Source organism: Gorilla gorilla, chromosome 6, assembly GCF_029281585.2.
Source record: "Gorilla gorilla gorilla isolate KB3781 chromosome 6, NHGRI_mGorGor1-v2.1_pri, whole genome shotgun sequence".
NCBI classification, from domain to species: Eukaryota; Metazoa; Chordata; class Mammalia; order Primates; family Hominidae; genus Gorilla; species Gorilla gorilla.
The window spans coordinates 33,704,466-33,710,702 of NC_073230.2; the positions used below are offsets into that span (position 1 = coordinate 33,704,466).

Below are 6,237 nucleotides of genomic sequence, written 5' to 3' on the forward strand. Positions count from 1 at the left end.
CACCACACTGGGCTAATTTTTTGATTTTTCATAGAGACGGGGTTTTGCCATGTTGGTGAGGCTAATCTCAAACTCCTGGCCTCAAGTGACCCACCTACCTCGGCCTCCCCAAGTGCTGGGGTTATAGGCATGAGCCACTACACCTGGCATGAGAGTTGTATTTCAAATGACTAAATATTTACAAGATATAAATCAAACTGACAAACTGTGAAGTGAAATATATTCTATTCCCCTACTTTGACAGATCTACCTTCACAATGTCAAAATTGAAAAATACACTCATAGTCATGTTTTTCTGTGATTGACATTTGGAAAAATATCAAAGATTACAGAATTTCTTTATTATTGGGCATGTCTGGGTGTTCTGTTGATGGACTGGTGTTTTCACATGAGTGGTAAATTCAAAATTATTATATATTTATTCCATAAAGTTATTTTTCTTAATTTTATTTTATCTAAATCATTAATTTTGTTATCATCAAGATTTTGACATAATTTGTCTTCTATCAACAGTAAGTATCTAAAGAAAAATAAGATGTAGCTATAGTCAAATGAACAAAATTTGAATATATTTTAATCAAAACTTCCATATGTGTTATCCAAGTTATTCATCTTCTAACACATTCAATATCACCTATCAAAATTTAAAAACTAGGTTGAGCACGGAGTCTCACACCTGTAATCCCAGTGCTTCGGGAGGTCGAAGTGGGATGATTGCATGAGCCCAGGAGTTTGAGACCAGCCTGGCAACATGGTGATACCTTCATCTCTACAAAAAAAAAAAAAAAATTTAAATTAGTCTGGTGTGGTGGTGCATGTCTATGGTCCCAGCTACTCAAGAGGCTGAGGTGGAAGGATTGCTTGAGCCCAGGAGGTGAAGGCTGCAGTGAACTGTGTTTGAGCCTGGGCGACAAAGCAAGACCCTGTTTCTAAAAAAAAGAAGTCAATTGCTTTTTTCCTTCTTTCTGGCGTTCAAGATGTCGAAGCAAGGATGTGGTGAGTCCTCTGGTGCAAAATTCTGGATTTCCTTGGGTCTTCTGGTAGGATCCCTGATCAACAATGCTGACAATACAGGAGCCAAAAATCTGTATATCATCTCCATGAAGAGGATCAGGGACGGCTGAACAGACTTCCCTGCCAGTGTGGGTGACATGGGGATGGCCACAGTCAAGAAAGACAAACCAGAGCTCAGAAAAAAGGTACATCCAGCAGTGGTCACTTGACAACAAAAGTCATATGGAGAAAAGACGGTGTGTTTCTTTATTTTGAAGGTAATGCAGGGGTCATAATAAAAAACAAAGACGAGATGAAAAGTTCTGCCATTACAGGACCAGTAGCAAAGGAGTGTGCAGACTTGTGGCCCCGGATTGCGTTCAATACTGGCAGCATTGCATGATTGTCTGGTATATTTGTAAAAAAAAAATCCTAAAACCCATTAAAAAGTATTTGTCCTCTGCCCCCTCAAAAATAAATAAATAAATAAATTTAATTAAAACATTAAGCAGAGGTGTGTTTCTTGACAAAAAATTAAAAAGCAAAAATAAATCTTATTTAATAGACTTTTTTCCTTTCTTTTTTTCTTTTTTTTTTTTTTTATTTGTGAGACGGAGTCTTGCTCTGTTGCCTCGGCTGGAGTGCAGTGGTGTGATCTCGGCTCACTGCAACATCTGCCTCCTAGATTCAAGCGATTCTCCTGCCTCAGCCTCCCGAGTAGCTGGGATTAGAGGCACTCGCCATCATGCCTGGCTAATTTTTGTAGAGACGGGGTTTCATCATGTTGGCCAGGCTGATCTTCAGCTCCTTACCTCAGGTGATCCACCAGCCTCAGCCTCCCAAAGTGCTGGGATTACAGGAGTGACCCACCACGCCCAGCCAGATTTCTTTTTTCTTTTCTTTTCTTTTTTTTTTTTTTTTTTTTTTTGAGACTAAGTTTTGCTCTTGCAGCCCAGGCTGGAGTGCAGTGGTGAGATCCCGGCTCATTGCAACCTCCGCCTCCCAGGTTCAAGCGATTCTCCTGTCTCAGCCTCCCGAGTAGCTGGAACTACAGGTGCACACCACCAACCCGGCTAATTTTTTTGTATTTTTAGTAGAGATGGGGTTTCATCATGTTGGCCAGGCCAGTCTCAAACTACTGACTTCAGGTGATCTGCCCACCTCGGCCTCCCAAAGTGCTGGGATTACAGGCAAGAGCCACCGAGCCCAGCCTAAACATGAAATATTGAAAATAAATTATTTAGGGCCGGGCACAGTGGCTCACACCTTTAATTACTCATACACTGTTGTGTGTTCAAACTGTGTTCACATAAGGCAAACGCCAAGCTGTAACCAATTCAGCTGTTTCTTTTTCTTTTTTTTTGAGGCAGGGTCTCACTCTGTCGCCCAGGCTGGAGTGCAGTAGCGCAATCTCGGCTCATTGCAAGCTCCGCCTCCCAGGTTCACGCCATTCTCCTGCCTCAGCCTCCCGAGCCGCTGGGACTACAGGCGCCCGCCACCACGCCCAGCTAATTTTTTTTGTATGTTTAGTGGAGACAGGGTTTCACCGTGTTAGCCAGGATGGTCTCGATCTCCTGACCTCGTGATCTGCCCGCCTTGGCCTCCCAAAGTGCTGGGATTACAGGCGTGAGCCACCACGCCCGGCCAATTCAGCTGTTTCTGTACAATTGCTTGAACCTGGGAGGTGGAGGTTGCAGTGAGCTGGGATCGCACCACTGCACTCCAGCCTGGGTGAGAAGGGCAAAACTCTTGAGTCTCTGCTCCAGCTACTCCTACCCTGTCTCAAAAAATTTTTTTGTGTCTCGAAAAAAAAAAAAGAAGTACAGAGTCCTCAGGCCATGTTTAGTTTGCTTTAACAATATAGAAATCAGGCCAGGCGCGGTGGCTCACGCCTATAATCCTAGCACTTTGGGAGGCCGAGACGGGCGGATCACGAGGTCAGGAGATCGAGACCATCCTGGCTAACACGGTGAAACCCCATCTCTACTAAAAAATACAAAAAATTAGCCGGGCGCGGTGGCGGGTGCCTGTAGTCCCAGCTACTCGGGGGAGGGGCTGAGGCAGGAGAATGGCGCGAACCCGGGAGGCAGAGCTTGCAGTGAGCCGAGATCGCTCCACTGCAGTCCGGACTGGGTGAAAGAGCGAGACTCCGTCTCAAAAACAAACAAACAAACAAAAAACCAAACAATATAAAAATCAGTATTACATTTCACTGGTGTTATGTCTAAACTCACACACATAGAAATTTAATGGTAATTTGAATTGCTTAATATTGCAAAAATACTGTAAACTGCCAGAAGCAATTGCTGCAACTACTTTACGAATTCTTCCTGCCTCCAAAACATGATTTGAAACAGGAAGGGAAGAAAATGGACACTTGGTACTGAGAAATACTTTATTATGCAAGAATATACTGCATTCCTGCTATTCGAAAGGAAGGACCTGAGAGGTAACTTTTCTTGTTTAGTACCCAGTTGCTGCTGCTCAAATCCTCCCTGCACTTGGAAGCAGTGAGTCTCTGATTTTGTCAGTGACATAACCCACAATTTAACCCACGAACCTCACCTCTCCAAAACTTAGGTGCTTTTGTACATGGAAATGTTACAAAATAAATTTTAACACATTGAAAGCTAGTGTTTATCTATGTGGTCAAATTGACTTATTTTGTATAGACCTCAGAATAAAACTTGATCTCAGTCTCAGGGAATGTCCTCTAAGGCCACAGACTATGTGCAAGTTGTGCCATGAGCAACCCTAGGGGTCACTATTCACAGGGTAGTATATTTGACATTTTTAAATGATAATTTTCCAGCAGATGGCAGTAAATTGTCTGGAAGAAAGGTAACCTTTAAAAAATTCTCACAAAGGTATTATATAGGCTAGCTGGTATGTTGGATCATTCCTCTCCCCAGAGGTAATCTCTTATAAAAGTTTGAATTTGTCCTTCTAGACCATATATTCACATACATAAACATATGTACATAGAAAAATAGAAGTTTTATTATTTTAAAACTTTTTGAGAGGCTTTGGCAGGAAGATCATGACGCCAGGAGGTCGAGACCAGCCAGGGCAATGTAGTGAGATGCCACCGTCTCTACCAAAAAAAAAAAAAAAAAAATTAAAAACAAAAAACAATAAGTAAATAAATAACTGAAAAAAACTTTTAAAATATAAACAGTAGTGAGGCAGAATAGGGTCTGGAGGCAGGGAACCTAAGGCCGATTCATACTGACTTCCTAGAACTAAATCAAAAGGAAAACCCCAACTTTCAACACCTAAGTATCAGAATGACCAAACGCTACTCCCTTTGCAAACCACCCCTGTCCCCCACTTTCTGCTTGGCAGATGGAAAACTGAAAGTACCTCTGATTGGTTGCTTTGAGCAACCAATCAGATGTTTGCATAGGAGTGTAACTTTGTAATTTCACTTTAGCCTCTGATTGGTTGCTTTCTGCAACCAATCAGACTGATCTTGGGCCACTACTTTATTTGCATGAGGTATCCACCAAATGGCCAATGGAAAACCTCTAGAGGATATTTGGACCTCAGAAGATCCTGCAACAGGGCCCTTGAGTCACTGCTCCAGGTACTCCTACCATGTGGAGTGTACTTTCATTTCCAATAAATCTCTGCTTTCCTTGCTTTATTTTTCCTTGCTTTGCTGTGCATTTTGTCTAATTCTCTGTTCAAAACGCCAAGAACCTGACAATTTGCAGTCAAGACCCTGCACCTTTAACAAGTAGCGCACTATATTTTCTATCTTGCCTTTCTCAGTATGCCTTAAAGATCTTTCAATGTAACCATATGTAACCCTGGAACTAGACCAATCTGGTTCAACTTTGTCAGCAACAAAATGTAACAAAATGATGAGTTGTTTCTCAGCTCCTAAGGACACCCAGGTTGCAAGTCACCTAACCTGAGTATGGCCAGAAGAATCAAGCAGGCCCAGGTCCTGACCTCAGAGCCAGCTGGAATGAAAAAACCAACCACAGGCAGAATCTAAGTGCTTTGGACCAAGCAACAGAGACCACGTTAAAAAGCAAGGGTTGCCCTGTTTTGTTGGAGTATGGACTTTTCTAAAAGTTGAGGACCCAACATGACCCCATTGCATGATCTCATCAGATCACTGCTTCTTTGCATGAACCTAATCAGGTCACACCTTTATCTCATCTTCCTATATCCTCCATTGTTCCCCTTTGCCCATAAAACCTGCCCCAGACCCCTGCTTGAGAGACAGATTTGAGAATTGCCTCCTGTCTCCTTGCCAGTCAAGTTGCAATGAAGCTTTTTCTTTTCTCAAAAGTCAATGCCATATCGGCTTCTATGTGTGTTGAGCAGCTAGCCCTTGCTAATTTTAAAATCTGATGTATAATATTCCACACTATGAATATACTATGGATTATTTAAACATTTCTGTATTGGTGAACATTTAACTTGCTTCCAGTTTTTTGCTGTTACCAACCATGCTGCAGTGTCCACCCTTGTACATATCTTCTCAGGCACATGCGTGAGGGCTTCTGTAGAAGAGATACTGAGAGGTAGTATTGCCGGGCCATAAGGCACATATGAGTTTAGTTTTGATAGTGAGGTAGGAGGTGGGACTCAACTCTGGAGGAAGGGCATGGACACCAGACCAAACTGAGGACTAGCTTAAACAGGGCCAGGGTGGAAGCAGCTTTCCATAAGACATACCCACCAGTGTGCCATTGCAGTTTACCATTGCTATGGCAACACTCAGAAGTTACCTTCCCTTTCCATAGCAATGACTCGATGACCTGGAAGTTACCATGCTTTTCCTAGAAATTTCTGCATCAACTCCCCCTTAATTTGCATGTAATTAAAAGTGGGTATAACTATGCCTGCTGAACTACCTCTGAGCTGCTATTCTGTACACACTGCCTATGGGGTAGCCCTGCTCCACAGTTGCGGTTGTACACTGCTGCTTCAATAAAAGTTGCTGTTTAACACTACCAGCTCACCCTTGAATTCTTTCCTGGGTGAAGCCAAGAACCCTCCCAGGCTAAGCTGCAATTTTGGGGCTTGCCTGTCCTTTCAATAGGACATTGCTAAATTGCTCTCTAGAATTGCTTTTCCAGGCTGGGCGCAGTGGCTCACATCTGAAATCCCAGCACTTTGGGAGGCTGAGGCAGGCAGATCACCTGAGGTCAGGTGTTCAAGACCAGCCTGGCCTACATGGCAAATCCCTGTCTTTACTAAAAATACAAAAATTAGCTGGGCATGGTG

At 42.9% G+C, this 6,237-nt stretch overlaps 1 pseudogene; it reads left to right on the top strand.

Annotated features, from left to right (window-relative positions):
- The first annotated feature begins 977 nt into the window (after nucleotides 1-977).
- Nucleotides 978-1,396, top strand: LOC101140156 (large ribosomal subunit protein uL14-like; annotated as a pseudogene).
- The last annotated feature ends 4,841 nt before the right edge of the window (nucleotides 1,397-6,237 follow it).